Raw genomic sequence first — 13,013 nt, forward strand, 5'->3', positions numbered from 1 at the left:
GGGGAGCAGCATCTCTCACAGGTTGAGCCTCCTCGGCTCAGCGATAACTGATCCGCCGTCTAAAGAGCGTCGCTCTCCCCCAGCCGTCTCCGCTTTCCCTCTCCCGGGACGGGCCGGGAGAAATAGTGCACAGCTCAGATTGAAAGTTGCCGAATGACACCGAGCCCCCGCAGACCATCCGGCTGAGTTTGAACCTTTCTTGTTTCGTCTCACACAAAAAAAAACGCCCAATCCCCCCCTTTACCTTTCTGCTCAGTGAAAGTGTTACAGGGCTTTGATTGGGGTTTGTAACCTCTCTCCCCGCAGTGTGGCCCCATGCAGAGGCCCCCAGGACCGAGGTCAGGCTCTCTGATCTCAGCTATCTTTGTGTTTGATCAGCAGCAGAATATTTTATCATGTCATTTACCAAGAAAAAGGGAGGAGGGCGAAGAAGTGCAGGAACAAAAGAGATCTGAAGGTGTGTTTCCCTCGTCAGGAGCAGCTCGCCTCCTATCTGGAGGATCTGGAAACGGGAATTTCTTTTGCAGATTTTCTGCAAATTCTAAAGCTAAATTTGGAAACTGTCTCGTGTTTGAATGAAAAACGAGTCAGATGCTGAGTGTCGGGGGGGAAGCGATCCACCGAGCTGCAGTTGAGGACGCTCACTCGACCTCCTCGTCATGAAACCTCTCCGACGAGCGCAACGTTCATCCTTCATTTATATCGCTCTACTTCTCCTCTCCTCATCTCTTCTTTCATCTCCTTTTCTCTTCCCTCTCCTTGTTTCCTCTCCTCATCTCCCTTCTTCACTTCTCCACCTCACCCCTTCCCTCCTCTCTTCCCTTCTCTCCCCTCCTCTACTCCCTTATTCTCTCCTCCTTTGTCCTCTTCCCTCCCGTCTCTTCTCCTCTCATTTTCCCTTTTTTCTCCCCTCTCTCCTCCTCCTTCCCTCTCTCCTCTCCCTCCTCTCTCCTCACCTCTCTCCCATCCCTCCCCTCCTCTCCCCTCCTCTCCTCCCTCTCCTCTCTTCTCTACTTTCTCTCCTCCTCTCCTCTCCTGTTTCCCCTCCTCTCCTCTCCCCTCCTTTCCTCTCTCTCCTCCCTTCTCCTCTACTTTCTCTCCTCCCCCCCCCCCCCCCCCCCTCCCCAATCCTCCTCTCTCCTCCCGTCAAACGGACAGGAGCGGCTGACTCACTGCTTTCAGGGAAGTGAAGCTGCGTTGATGTCATCTTGACAGACAGAGCGGTAAACACAGCAGGGATGGCGTCAGACGCGGCCGCATCACTCCGGGCTGACAGAGGTGCGAGGTGATGTCAGCGCGTGATGAAATCATTATGCGGGCACATCTTCCAGCGCGTGATGTCAGCAGCGCTCTGGCATGAGCGACTGAGCATTGTGCAACTGTTTCCCCCCGTTGCTGAGAACGGGCTGAGACCTGGAAACGCATGACGTCAAGAGCTCGCCTGCGTCTTCATGCATGACACACGGTTCAGCAATACCTCCGTCGCGTATTTTAATTCCACTGAGGGCGGGAAACGCCACGGAGGAGCAGAGGAGGCCTCCGATTTCATAAATGTCACGTGAATATTACGAGTGCGTCCGCCAGGTGGATGGAAAAACAAGGCTCATGTCGGTCTGCGCGCTGGATGTTTGAAATCGGCAACTTTCGCCTCACGTGGCCAAAGAAAATAATTTGAGAAGGTTTAATGAAATCGGCCTGACATGAAACGGGACGGGGCCAAACGTATCTGTCAGTATTTAATCATATTTTCTGCAGGTCATAGTGCGCACTTGGCTAAATGCATCTGTTACACAATACACGTTAACGGCTTCAAGAGAGAACGTTAAGAAACACGCAAGGGGGAGGGGCCAGTTGTAATGACCACGCCCACAGACGTTAATGTCCATAAAGTCCTTTACATTCAGGTTGGTACACACACACACACACACTCACACACACGGGATCAGAGGCTACACAACATTACACACCAACGCAGCCTCTCCAACGCTCATAATGCATTGAACATGATGGATGAAACAGTTTCCAAAATTCACAACGTGTTTTTTTCTAATGGAATATTCTGCTTCAGTCCATATTTGTTGGCGTGTCGCCGTTTAAAAACCATTTCACTGCGGTTGAAAACAGTTTGCTCTCCCGCTTGCTGCCGAAAACGAACACATGGAGACTCGCGACTTCATATGTTACACAGATCTGACGTGTGGTGCGGCCCGCGTGGCTCGGTCCGGTCCACTTTGTTAGTTTTCCATGACAGAGCCGGGACGTGAACGCCAGCACAGAACAAACAGCGAGCGGACACGAGTTTGTTGAGTTTGACTAAAAGGTGTGTTGCAGTAGAAGCACAGGCTCTGCCTTTACATTGGCCTCTTACTATTGTGAGAAAAGAACACAATAAAATGACTTGAAATATTAGATTGTGACAACATTTTTACAACCAAATGAGGAAATGTAATAACCTCTGGCTCTGGTGGACTGAGCTGCAGTCAGCGGTCTGCCCGCTGAGGACGCCCAGCCAAATAAAGAGATTTCTACATTTCAGTTTTTATCTCTTATGTGTTTTCCATCTTCTGGTGACTGCTGGAGGAGCATCAGGATCTCTACGACCAGATGAGGATGACAAACTGTTTTGTTTAGGAGAGTATGATTAAAAAAACTACTCTTATAGTATGGCGGAATAAGTCATGGTATAAAACATACTATATGATTTTTCGGGGGGGAAATACTATCCACTTTATTGTATTAGATTGATATGGATATTTTGTCAACTCTCAGGTCTGGTCAGCTAAACTGAGAGTTTATCATTTCACGCCAACAACATATTTCATATGTAAAATGCAGCAGCCTGAAGGGTGAGTTAAGTTGAACTGACGGGTGAGTTAAGTTGAACTGACGGGTTAGTTAAATCAGCCTGACGGGTTAGTTAAGGCCTCTAATCTGTGAAGACGTTGGCCGACGTGAAGAAACTCCATGGTCCTACATTTTGGTCTGAATGCTGCTTCACCGAGGGAGAAGGAAGAGGAGACGAGAGAGAACAGCTGAGACCAAACAGCTCCGATGTTCAGGGAGCCAGCGGAGGATTAAGGGTCATGTACTTAAACTACTACTTTACTCTGTTTCAACATATTTTCTGTATTACCTTCTTTGCCACACTACGACATGTCATACTTTTATTTTATTGTATTTGATGACCTTTTATTTTGAGATGCTATAATATGACTTTTTTGCAATACAATACAATATGACATTTCCATAACATACTAACATACTATGTAAGTGTGTTTCAAGGCATCCTGTACTGTGACCGACTTTTTATAACATAGTTCTGGTGGTTTTGTATGACCTTCATTGATACACTGAACTATAACTTTACAAGTGTAATAAAATGTACATGACATTCAGTACATTGAGATTATGACTTCCATTTAGTTTTTAAAAATATAGTAAGTAGCATTTTTGTATGCATTTTTATGACATTTTATATATTAACATGACATACTGTACGTTAACTTTCTTATTATAAGTTATGTATTTTGTGTCTTCTCCATATATACTTTCATCTATTCTATGATATTTTCTTTAATTGCCAAACTACCCAACTGGATGTCCTCGAGTCCATCAGCTGGACCGGCGTCACCGCCAACAGGACTATGACCTTCATGACATTATGTCTTATGTTTCTGTTCCAACAAGGTCAAATAAAGCAATTTTAACAATCCGGTAAATGTCAGCTTTGTTCAATTTATTTGTACTGCGTTTTGTTAAAAGTTGCTGTAAATGTAAACCTATTGAATCTGCATCGCTTCACTGTGGAAACAGCTCTTACCTTGAGATCCTTCAAGCGGGTTCAGAAACATGAGCACATGCTGCTGCACCCCCTCACCTCACCCTCTCACCTCACCCCCTCACCTCACCCCCTCACCTCACCCCCTCACCTCACCCTCTCACCTCACCCCCTCACCTCACCCCCTCACCTCACCCTCTCACCTCACCCCCTCACCTCACCCCCTCACCTCACCCCCTCACCTCACCCCCTCACCTCACCCCCCCACCTCACCCCCTCACCTCACCCTCTCACCTCACCCCCTCACCTCACCCCCTCACCTCACCCCCTCACCTCACCCCCTCACCTCACCCCCCCACCTCACCCCCTCACCTCACCCCCTCACCTCACCCCCTCACCTCACCCCCTCACCTCACCCCCTCACCTCACTATATAATACTATATTATCAATAGAAATAAATAGTTTGTTCAGTTTGCTTTGAATCAATTCCTTTAGGAAGGTTTTGATAACGTTGATGACATTTTAGGGAGTAAATACCTGTTTGGATCGTGTTCCATTCCTACTCTTTATATAATTAACTTCTGTCATGATGTGCTGTAACTCTGTTACGTTGCTCATTCTGATCACATGACATCTGTTGCTTCTGTCCATCCGGGGAGAGGGATCCTCCTCTGTCGCTCTCCTGAAGGTTTCTTCCTTTTATTCCCCATGAAAGGGTTTTATTATCTTGATTTGGGGAGTTTTCCTGATCAGATGTGAGGTCCTGGGACAGGGATGTTATGTGGACAGATTGTAAAGCCAGGCAAATAAGGGCTATAGAAAATAAATTGAATTAAATTAAATGGTGTATTTTCAGCTCTAGAACAAGATGTAAAAAAAAAAAAAGATTGATATGAGTTTATTCATGTTTACTCTATGTGAAGATCAAGAACACAGACAACCGAAGAGGAGCAAAACACAGAAAAGTAATAAATACACTACTTGTTAAAATAAAATAAACATGGCGTCCGTGTGGAGGAGCTGATGGGCAGAAGCGCCCTCTCTTTGGATTTAGCGCTCAGACGAGCCCTCCCTGTGATCCGCACCTCAGACCATATCGCGTGACGCTTTAAATACACCTCTGCGGACGGTTAATTTCACGGTCACTTGAACATACGAGGCACGCAGGATTTAGCGCCTGATTGTGTCACTTCCTGTGCAGCTCAAGTGTTGCAGGTTGAGCTCCACCCGGCTCAGCCCGGAGAAGAATTTCTCCTTTGTAGGCCGAGCCTCAAGGAGTCTGAGCCCTTACTCTGGGGCAGGTGTGCAGACCAGCCCCCTCCCTCTGCTACACACACACACACACACACACACACACACACACACACACACACACACACACACACCTACAGCACACATGCGATGTACACACTCCAAGGTTCTAAGGTTCCCTCGAAATGAGAGACTGGCAAAAGATCTATCGTCAGAAAAATCCAGAGGTGATGACATACTTAACTCCTTAATGTGAGTGCATATGCGTTCACATTATGTGTGTGTCTGGCCACTTATGTTCACATGTGCACAAAATGTAGGCAATGCAGCCCCTCCCTCCCTCCCTCCATTCCTCCCTCTTTCCCTCCTTCCCTCCCTCCTCTCCTCTGCAACTTCTGCCTCGCCTCATTTGCTCCTCGGTGAAGGGACTGATTAAATATTTAAAGTATGGAGCACTTTCCCTTGGCATCAGGTGTAACTCACTCCTGTAATCTCAGCTAGCCCGGTGCGCGGCGCGGTAATTACTGTAGCCGAGTTAACCGTGTGAGGCGGGAGCGGGTCCGCGACAGGCAAGGCGTTGTTGTTTATGCCCGCTTACAACTTTATGGGCCTGCTGTCGCTTCCTCTTGTTCCGGCGTGCGGGCACGTGGCCTCTTTGCATCCGTTCTTTGTAAGAATTATGATGCGTTTCGGGATGCAAGCGGGCATATCATGGTCGTGTGAACATTATGAAAAGATTGGATCCGGTGTATTTTTTTATTTTACCATAACTGCTAATATTTGAAAGAAGAAAAAAAAAAACGGCACCACTTCTAATAAGGAACCCCTAAATTAAAAAACCCCTAGGACGCCGACATTACTGTCTCTCAGAGGGGGAGGTTTATAGCTACAGAAGCGCTCGCCGTCCAGCTGGCCAAAAATGCAATTATTGCAGAAATCTCCAAATGTCAAAAGCTTCAGGTATCGCAGCATAGATTCTTCTTTACAGTGTCCTCAGGCTCTCGAGGTCTTGATGTGGTGCAGATAAACCACGAGGCTATGTTCTCTCTTCATGAAATGGAGCTAACGTTAGCGTGTTACAAAGTGAAGCGGCTCGGCACCATGAAGCAACACATACATGTACGATCAGTTAGCCTCAACTTGTCTGAACTCCGTTATTTTAAGCGTTAGCACGCAAGCTAAAGAAGCAGAGTCCTGAATGAACAGCGAGCAAGATGTTTCACAACCTTTCAACCTAAACGTTGTCGTTTGTAACCGATTAATAAACCATTTACAAATCACTTATCGATCATTAATAATGCCATAAGTATCGTCTTACAAAAAACATCACAGAGCCCTGAAGACCTGGAAATGATTTCAACGTTTTGTTCAAAGAAAAAACATCTTCTCAACAGTATGAATCATAAACACATCAGTAAATATCCCACTCATGAATTTCCATTTTTTATTTCTCAGTATTTTCAGAAAGGCGGTTGCTGAATGAGACTTAACGTCACGCCGCCTCGCTGTGTTCGCTCTCATGTGACTGTGTAGTTCGCTCAGGGCCTAACGTTAGCTTTTTGCATTCATAAATAATAACAGAGGTGTTCGTTTGTGAAGATCGTCTTGCTGAACAAAACCTGAGAGTGTCTCGTGTTTGCCGCAGAGTTTATAGAAAAATCTAAAAGTCCCTCTGGCTTTTAGTCGAGGAAACGAGTGCTGCTGACTTTCAAAAAGGCCGAATTAGAAGGCGGCAAACATTTGTGCCCGTGAACAACTTTCCAAACCTGGTGGGCGTCCGAGTACGCTGCCTTTCTTAGAAAAGTTACATTTAAAGATACAAAGTGTTCACATGACCACAACCACACGCCGGTTGTTGTGTTTTATTCTTCAGGAAATTGACTAATGTCAAAACACATAAACTAACTAAAAAGTATTAAAAGAAAACTAGACCCAGGTGAGACACTCTGTTACATAAAAGTTATTTCCCTAAACTTACACCCAGTGCGGTGAAGCCTCGTGGACAGCCTCCTTTAATCTTCAAAACAATGGCGTTCCAACTGAGAAGCACAACCTAAGAGCCTTTAGAAGAAGAACAATAGATGGCAGTGTTAGGCACCTCCAAATGTCTGAGCCAAAGCTCTGCTGAACAGACAATTCAGGAGCTGTAAGAAAGTCACAGTGGGCGGCTGGTTGAACATCAAAGCACACAGTCACAGCGACACAGTGGAGAGGATATGTGCCTAAATGTCTGTTTTGTACGTGGAGTGAATTGTGACTTTAATCCATTTAGGTGCGTACCTCCTCCAAAAAAGATCCCTTGAATGTAAGATGAGTAATAAAGCAAAAGGAGCCACATCCATGCTTTACCTTAATCCCACACACTTTCATTTTTGTCACTAATCTGACAGATTTACAGCCTTTTATTACCTGAATACGCCGCCCTCAACATATTCCACCTCACGGAGAATCCCGTTTGAAAAAATGTTTAAGTTGGAGGAGCGTTTCTTCACGGTTGCTGAGGAGGTGTTATCTCAGACAACAGCTGAATGGACTTGCTGGAGAAAAAAAGGTGAACTGCTGCCTCGAGTCGCAGCAAAAGGCCTTTTAAGTTTCAGGTCCTGCCAGCTGTGGAGCCGCTCCTAAATAAAGTTTCTTGGACGCAGTTATTATTCCATCCGGACTTGAAATACTAGTGCCGCGCCGTAATTATCCTTCAGAGGAGCTAATATGGCAAGTTAAGGAAGGATGACAGTAATAACCTGCTAATGCACACTAACTTCATCCTCAGCAGGAGCAGGAGGGGAGAGAGAGCGACAGGCTGTGGTTATCCATGTCGTGTTCCTGAGCCTTCTCCTGCAGGGACTAAAAGGTTGAAATATTCTTTTATTTCCATTACCAAATGTGGAAGGTCCCTCTCTCGTTCCCCGATGTTCTCGTTTCTGCGAACTGCTTTGTTAATCTGTACCGTTGCCAGGGATATTTATGAGTTTTTGGCTTGTGATTCATTCAAATAAACAAACTCCCTCACTGTTTCCACAGCAGGGAGAGTGTGGCTCCGCGGCGTAATGATCAATGAGGGTTGCAGCGTCTGACTGGAGGCAGGGCCCGGCCCCGGCATGTCGAGCCGCGCCGCGAGGCCCCTCCGACGCAGTGTGGTCGCGTTTGGAAACGGCCCTAATTTCTTACATGTGTCTGCGAGGGTGCAAACTCACACACTGTGAATTCTGGTTGGCTTGTAGGCGGCGGCTTCCATCGGGCGGAGGAGGGGGGAGGGAGGGGTGGAGGACGGGAGGGAGGGGGGTTGATGGACTGATTTTAAAAAGGTGGATGAATCTGCCGAGCGCCGGTGATGTAAGCGCTTGACTCCGGTCCTTTCCAGCGGGAGCAATGAAGAAGCTCTCCTGCACCGCCTCAGCTCCGCCCTCACTTTCTGCATTGCCTCGAATGCACTCAGAGGTGCTTTTCTTTTTCTTTTCTTTTTTTCAGTTTCGAAAAGATGATAGAAAATCTCCCAGGTTGTGTCGAGTGGGCGGAGGTGAGTTCTCGTGAAACGGCGTGTGTGTGTGAGAGGTGCTTGTTTTCCCACAAGTCTTCAGGGGATTCCCCTCTCCTCTCTCGGCTGTAAACCAGCATCACCGCACTGCTGATGGACGTCTCTGTTTGGCAGGTGCTCATATACTTGGCGCCTGCTGTTGCCCACAGCGATGAGGCTGTCAGGGCAGAATGCCTTCCAAGAGTGCAGGGGAACATTATATTTCACATTATCTCAGAACAATAGGCCATTTCCTGCTCGCTGCAGGCCAGAGAGGCTGATCAGGGGCTGCCAAGCTCCAGGAAGGGAGCGCAGACTGCAGGAGAGGTTGGCGTCTAAAAGGTGGGGGGGGGGAGGGACTGCATGAAGTTGACGAATTGTTGTGTGGGTGGCTCCAGAGTGGGTGCAAACTAACCTGCCAGTTAGTGTGAGCAAGAACAGCCACAAAGTGTGTTTCAGGTAGGACTTGAACAGAAACACGTGTCCAGAACTTTACAGCCACGTTGGGTTTTTATGGGTCATGACTGCCAACACTCGCTGGCAATGTCGGCCTGTCAGTCAACCACTTTGAGACGGGAATGTCTATTGTATACCGACTGAATACAGACATATTTGGTACAGACCTCGGTGGTAACTTTGAGGATCTTCTGACTCTTAGCGCCACCAACAGATCAAAGACATCCATGCATCCCTTCAGGATGAAGCGGGTGACGCCATCACTTTTCATGTGTCCAATATTTTGACCAAAAACACCAACAAAACTGAAGAGCTCCCCACCGGCTTCAGCTGCGCTCTGTATGTAGCGCTAAGTAGCCATCGTCAGCCTGCTAACACGCTGAACTAAAACGGTGAACGTCACCTTCTGAAAACCAACATGTTCATACCATCATTATGCAGCACGCTGATGTTAGCACGCTGATGTTAGCACTTAGCTCACAGCCGCTAGCAGGCCTGTGGACTACAGTCTCTCTTGGAGCGGCTGTAGTATCTTGTTGTAATCTTGTTGGCGAATCTCACAGATTTCAACACACTGTAGTTACATGGAAAACAACTGGGAGGTCAGCCGGGGTCACTGGCTCACCCTTCGCTCCACACGGATCCATCCAACCATTTAGCGCCGGCGCCAAACACTTCGCAACCTCTGGAAATCCCTCTTTTACTGAGTGCTCTCTCTCTCTCTCTCTCTCTCTCTCTCTGTCTCTCTCTCACCTCTTTCTTTGGATTGCGTAACTGCTCCTGTGTTGTATTATTGAAACGTTTGGCTCTGATTAGTGCATCAGATGAAACGGCTAAATGCTAATGTGTGATTTCCCAGGGGGCCGCCTGGCTTCGTGGGCTGCAGGTGTTTGCGGTGGAGGGGGGGGGGGATTTAAAAGCGCATCGATGCCAATTACGCCCTGCATTGTTTGTATTTTCTGTTACTCATCGGGGCAGGTAAACACTCCAGGTCGGCTCCCTCAGTATTTTCACGGTGCCTGCGGACGCCCGGCACAGTTGGTATCAAACCCCTCCTCCTGTGAGCCGTTAGGCTCAGTCAGGCGTTAAATATGAGAAATGTTGGGAGCACCAGAACCTCTGCTTGGCTGCGCTCTGGCAAGTAACATGGTATTGATTATCTTGATGGACACAAACCCTCCCACATATCAGCCGGAGGTCATCTATTGTTTGCTTCTCAATAAGATCTATGATACCTCAGCAGCCTTTCAGCAGCTTGGCATCGCAGGCCTGAGCCCGTGCAGCTTTGCATTCGCATGTTGAAAAATGTTTTTACAGCTCTGGCGGAGAGCTGAGGGCTCCCAGCTGCGTGACATCCTGTGAGCAAACTGGGCTGCCTTCAGGATCACACATCCAGAGTCCGAGGTGAGTAACTCTCTCTTACTGTCCTGTTTCACCCTGTCACTCCTCTTTGTAATCTCTCCATCTCCATCCTTCTGGGGTGGACTGTTCTTTTTTTTTCTTCTGCTGCGCAGAGCAGAAAGGCTGAGCCTCGCGGCTTCGCTTCTCTTCTCCTTCATTTCAGTTTTTTTCCTACAGTACATCGCCGCAGATTTATCACCTTGCGTCGCTTTCCTCCCGAAAGCGGTGGAAAAGGAGGGGAATTATTCCTGGGCCTTGACAGCGGAGGAAGGGGGGGGGGGGGAGGCCCTCAGGGCGGTGTGCAAAGGGTGGGGAGGTGTGTTGCGAACGAACGGAGGGAAGGAAGGAAGGAAGGAAGGAAAGGATGCTTGAGACAGGGTCCTGAAAAATGTGACTCATGTAAACGCTGCCGAGGAGAAAAAGGGGCATGAGTATAATTGATTCTGACGACCCGAGTCGGATGGCGGTCTTCCCCTGGGGGGGGGGGGGGACGGATCCCAGCCGGAGTCGTCGTTGTGGGGGAAGGGACAGGAGGCGAGATGGGGTAGAGGTGGAGGTGTGGAGCATATCTCTCTCTCTGCGCACTCACACACACACACACACACACACACACACACACACACACACACTCAACCCACTTACCATGTAATCCTACACATCCCCTTCCCATCATGCCTTGGACGTAATGCAGTGAATGCAGGCCGGCCTCCTTAATCTGCTTGATCTTTAGTTAACTGCACGAGACATTACATATGCATGAGCTAATTGACCTATCAAATCAGTGACACACTTGTCTCTTTCTTGTCTTAATTGCAGGTGGGAGGGAAAAGAAACAATGGGTGGATGATGGCTCCGGCTCTCAAATCAAACCCTCACGTCTCTCTCTCACACGTACACATCCACAATTCTGTGCAGAGGAACCTTCTTCCACTTATTAGTCCACGCCCACGGCTCCTTGGAGCCAGACTAAATAAATAAATTACCCATTCAGATGCCTGCTTACTTGCTAACCTTGTTAGCTTTTGCGCTACAGCAAACAGAAAGCTCCTTGTTTGTGTGTACGCGTGTGTGCGAGTGAGTGAGTGAGTGCGAGTGTGTGTGTCGGGTATGATTGCATTGCCGATTGTTATATCTGTGTGCGCACGCTGATGTGAAGGGTCCATTCGTCTTCCAGCAGGCCTGATTCATTAACCTTATGTGTAAGACTGCTCAGTAAATGTAGGTTACCGCTCAGGCAGACGTAATTCCCCAAAGGCGGAGGGCGGCATTAGCATCCCGTTATCGCGCCGCATTCCCCGGAGCTAAGATGACTCCTGAAAGATGCTCTCTGTCTCATTTGAATTATGCCGGACACACACACACAACACACACACACACACACACACCATAAATAGAAGCTGATAGAGAAGGAATGAGGACAGGACACGAGTAAAATAGAACCATCGTGACAGAATAAAGACGGCTCCTGGTGCAGATGTTTTAGACATCGAGGTGAGCTGATTTCATCCGCTCACCAGTTAAGGAGGAACACAAAACGGGGCAGAATCAGACCTTTTATCCTCCTGATCCGGAGCCTTTTACATTGAGCGGATTGAGGCTCAGAGAGTTATCAGAGAGGAGAGGATTGGCACAGATGGCACGAGACCCCCTTGGGCGACCGACGCCTACCCCGCCAAACACTGCGAGCTCTTGACCATCTGGACCGAAAGGCAATGAGCGGCACCCCGGAGCGGCTTCCCCACCGAAGCGACATGGACGCGAAGAGGCGGGCGCACTCGGAGCAATGTCACCAACACGCAGCCATCAGCTCCATGTCAGAATAAGGTGGCCAACACACACACACACACACACACACACTGCAGTTCTGTAGCTCTTCCTGGAGAGGAATGAGGTGCATGCTGGGTCGGAGGTTGAAACCCTTTACAATCTTCCACTGCTTACTTCCCCTGACACACACAGACTACACTCCTCTCCATGATGTAGTCAGTGCTTACATGCACAATCTTGGAAAGAAAAATGGTATATTTCTAAATCAGGACAGATGCAACAAGATCCCCATCTCGATCGCAGTGTTGGAAGGCACGAAGTTGGAGCGGTTGGTTGAGCTCGCTCCTTTGGCAGAAAGAAACGTCTTCTACAAATCAAAAGCATGCTTTGGATTTGGCGCTGTTCGCTCTCCAGTCACCTCTCATGCTGAAGACACGATTGGATCCAGACTGGGAATGGAACAGGAGAGAGAGAGATGTGTTTCTGGTTAAGGTACTTGATGCAACCAGCAACCCCGCACACAAAATCTGATCTTCATGTGGAAGCTTTAGTCCGGAGGGGTCTGACTTTACTCATCATTTACGTTATCTCGGCCGACGCTGACTGCGATGACTGACTGTTGCTGGTGTGTACTGTCATTCAGGATTATTAGACTCCAGATAGGATGAGGAAGAAGAAAAGCGAAATGTTTTGAGGGGAAATGGCAAAGACATTGTTCCTGTGTGAATGTCTGACCTGATCTGCCCCCTCGTGGATGTGCTTCTTCATTCAGTTCGTATGATGTCTTCCATAAAAGGTTATTCCACATGTTCTGTGTGTTTCTATGGCTCAGTTTCTGCTTGTTA

This window comes from Clinocottus analis, unplaced genomic scaffold (assembly GCF_023055335.1).
Source record: "Clinocottus analis isolate CAN_PGR_092001 unplaced genomic scaffold, fCliAna1.0.p SCAF_18, whole genome shotgun sequence".
Taxonomy (NCBI): Eukaryota; Metazoa; Chordata; class Actinopteri; order Perciformes; family Cottidae; genus Clinocottus; species Clinocottus analis.